The sequence below is a fragment of the Poecilia latipinna genome, unplaced genomic scaffold, assembly GCF_001443285.1.
Source record: "Poecilia latipinna isolate Pla-1442-1.1 unplaced genomic scaffold, P_latipinna-1.0 Scaffold37, whole genome shotgun sequence".
Taxonomy (NCBI): Eukaryota; Metazoa; Chordata; class Actinopteri; order Cyprinodontiformes; family Poeciliidae; genus Poecilia; species Poecilia latipinna.
The window spans coordinates 492111-496269 of NW_015112653.1; positions in this window are offsets into that span (position 1 = coordinate 492111).

The following is a 4159-nucleotide window of genomic DNA, read 5'->3' on the forward strand; positions in this document are numbered from 1 at the left end:
TATCGTTTTATTTATTTATTGAAAAAGAAATCCGTTTTAAAATAAATTAAATCAAATAGATTGCCAATTAAAATGTGTACATAAAGTCATTCAAACTTTAGATGCAAACTTTAATTCCATTTCATTGATTTTCTTTTTTCGTAATGAAAAGGAATAAAATTCGCCTGAAGACGTCAGGCCTGAAGCGGACAAACTTGGCAGAGGAAGTAACCGATTTATGTTAATGAAGTGAGTTGGGGTCCGGGCTGGGAGCCGCCCTTCATTCACCACATGGTTAAGCCCAGACTCTACTCGCGCCACTTTCGCAATCTTACTACGACTCTCAAACTCTCGGCAAATCAAAATAGTAGCACATGGTTGTGCACTTTTACTTTTCCCTCCCTAAGTCCTCGTTGAACGCGAGATTCCTTCTCAGTTTTGCAAGAAACAGAGTAAATGGTAAGTCAGAATAAGTCAGTGAAGATGGTGGATTTTTTTAGAAGCTGATGTCTAATACCACGCGTGTTATTGGCAGGAAACCTGTTGTTAGCCTATTTTTTTGGGAGATGCTTGAAGAAAGTGAAATACTTAATGCGACGCGGAGCCCACATGAGCGTTCAAAGTAATAACGTGTTTTAATCTGGATTTATCGCAGGTGAAAATAATGTAGAAGCGCATGCCAACCTCTCCACCATGATAGTAGAATGAGGGAGATTTGAAAAGCATGTGTCGCTGCGGCTGCACCTCAGCACGATACCTCGGGAAAGTGATTCTCCCTAGTTAATAAACAAAACTCTGTACTTTATAGCTGCAGTTTCGTCATTTAAACTCTTGTACTCGGGCTACAGATCGATATGTGGCTAAGACATGATTATTTCGAGCAGTTTCTGGGCAGTGCTGTGCATTTAAAAGTGCCTCCAGAACAAAGCAGTAGCACATGGGACTGCAAGCAGGCCGCAGCTATCCTGTTAGCCGCTAACGCAAACTCGGGCTCACACGTACAAACTGTGGCTGTTTACATGAGCCATTATCGGCTGCGACGGTGGAGTGTGTAACCGGAGGCACGCTTAGTCATATTTACAGTTGTTAAATTTCCCAATTAGGTTTTATTTAAACTATAAACGAGAAGCTGAGCTTGCTAACCTTGATAAGTACTGACTGACAGAAGACGAAGTGTAGCTGTGCCCACTGCAAGAATACTTTTCGTGTACAAAGTTATTACCGCAGGTGTTTAGTTGCATGGGGGGAAAAAAACCGTATCGGACATGATTATTTTCTAAAACTAGTCGAAGTAGCGCATTTACTCAATATTTTTTTTTAAGAAGCCTGTGTGTCAACCCCTAGCTTGTTGTGTGTTGGGACTGCTGCTTAAGTTTGCTGCGTGGGAGTTGTGTATTCACAACTCCCACGCATCGGGTTAGCCTTTGCGCTTAAACGTTTTAGCGTCGCACTTTTATTTCTGTTATGATTCCAGAAAATAAGACGGGTGGACATAATGTCAAACGCGTGAAAGTATGGACTTCTGGGCGCCATGTTAGCGCGTGGGGGAGGGGCACAGAAATGTTGCTGGAGCGCCAATGTTGGTGTCCTCAAGCAGTCCAGGTTCAAATTGGGGTCCCACATTCAACTTTGATGTAGAAACCATTACAATAGTAGCTTTAGGTCAGTCCTGTTAAACGTACTTAAAATAAATTTACACAATGCGATAATTATCTCTGCAATCATTCATTCTGCTGGTTAAATAAGAATATTTAATTGTAGACCTCAGCCACACCACTCCCTGTGTTTTTACTTTAAATTAAACCGGCTTCGACTAACGGGACTTTAATCGAAGCAATATATTTGCAGTTAAAGGCAAAGTCGTAATTAACGACATTAACAGTCAAACAAAAAGACAAACTGACCTATAAGTGATTGTAGTAGGTAATGTGCTTAACATACTTTGCTCTTTCCCAACAGGCGAACTTCCTCAACTTGCATTTAGAGTTAAAAGCAAGGAGAGCCAATAGGTGAAGAAAGTATTAAAATGCCTTTACTGTTTTTGTTTTTAGTAAAGAAAGTATAATCGATCATGTGAAAAGTTGGCCCCTATTTCTTGATTATTAAAAATCTCCAGATTTCCTCTCGCCACCTCATTTTGTAGCTCATTAAAAGGTTGTTTTTTCTGTAGAACAGAAGAAGTCTGACAGTGTGAAATATCAAGCCCAGCCTGAATGGTCAGAAATGCATCAGTTAGCCTCAGATAGCAATTAGCCAGTTTTTCCTTTATCTACCTTGACTGGTGATTTGCAGGTTGGATGATGATTTTTTTTTTGTTTTATTTATTCTTTATTCACAAGTGTCCAAGTCCAGCACTCAGGACCTACTATCATGTAACTTTTAAATGCACCACTTTTCCAAAATGCCTGAATTCAGCAAATGGCTGAATTCTCTCAACATCTCATTAAGCTCTGCAGAAGCCTGGTAATGAACCAATCATTTCATTTAGGTGCATTAGTAGCAGAAATGCATCTAAAAGTTGTTGAATAAATTACTTCTATGCGTATTTTTTAATTCATAACTTATTCATAATTGGGAATATTTTAGTAGTTCTTGTATAATCTATTGTATTAAAGTACTATCTCATTAAAGAACTTGAAAAACTTGAGGGAAAACTACCTACATTTTATTGTAGTTTTAAAGTGCTTGCTTATAAGAAATAATTATAGGGTAATGCATGTATGACGAGCTGATATTTATTAGTTGATTAGTCAAGTTGGAACATGTGAAATCCATTTTTATTCCCCAAACTCTTAGCTTTTCCCTGGTCAGGCTATTTGCCCAGGTTGCCATCCTTCAGTGGATTGTCTGAGACAAGAAAATAAAGAGTGATTTATTCCAATCAGTTTAGTTTGTCTTTCTTTCTTGTAGATGAATTAATCTCACATTAAAATTATTGTTGAATATATCGAGAATAAAACAGTGGTATTGCAGTAAAGGCAATTTTGTAACTTGATTATAAATCCTTAATAGTATTAAAAAACCCAACTTGTCCTCAACAATCTGTGCCGTCACGTTGGTCGTAAATGTACAGTTGGTGGATGAAACTGTTGCAACACATTCGGGTGTGCCACATCTACAATTCCTCTTTAAAATTGTTGCGTACAATGTATGATTTGTCATCTTCTACTCGGATATTTGTACATTTAATTTGTAAATGAGCCCTAGCTTTGGCACTACTTTTTTTTAATAAGCTGTTTTGACCACAATCGTCAGTCTTTACATACTAAATTGTAAAACTGGTTACATCTTTTATAGTTTCTGGCACAAAAAAAGTTTGGTAGGCATGGAGGTGAATGCCATCAGTTTGAATAATCTCCAGATATCCATTCTGCATGAACACTTGGAAAAAATGTTTTTAAAACCTTGGAAATTTGTTTAAAGACATTTGTTTTGCTAAATATTTGTGCTAATCTGGACCTGAACCATTTTTGAATGTTCATGGCCAGCCAAGGCAACAAATGTTTTCAGGACAAAACTAATACTAATTACCATTGAAATCCCTATTTCCTTTTAAATGAATGGAACCAGCTGAAAACGTTGGATTTAATTCAAATCCAACCTTGATTTCCCTTAATCAAAAATGTTCTAATGGTATTAATCTGCTTGGTTTTCTAGTTCAATCTGTGTCATAACTTTTAAAAGGTCAAATGCATCTAATCCTTAAAAACCAGTCCATGTCGCTCTTGTTTTAGAAAAAAAAAAGAATGAAATCGGATGGTGAATGAGTTCTTTAGAAGCAGTTTGTTTAAAAGTGACTGTGATCTACACACATATTGATTTGCCACTTGTGCGTCTCTAACCGGTTAAATACAGTGCTTCTCGGTAGCTTTTAATATAATTGTGTCTACCAACAGAAAAACATGTAGTTGATTTATATACTTCCTCCTCAGCTGTGTTGGAAGACTGATTATAATGGAACCATTAATTGTCTGGAACTCACTGATTTCAGCTCTTTTATTACCCAGATGTTTTTTGCTCCCGTCATTCACAAATTTAAATTGAATCTCTTTGGGTACCTTCACCACCTGGCCTCAGCATGTTGACAGACCTGAACTTTCTGCACGTCTTTTGCTTTTTGTAGCTTGCATAATGCATTGTGAATGTACGGTAACGCCGGGAGGGACAATGTGCTCACTTC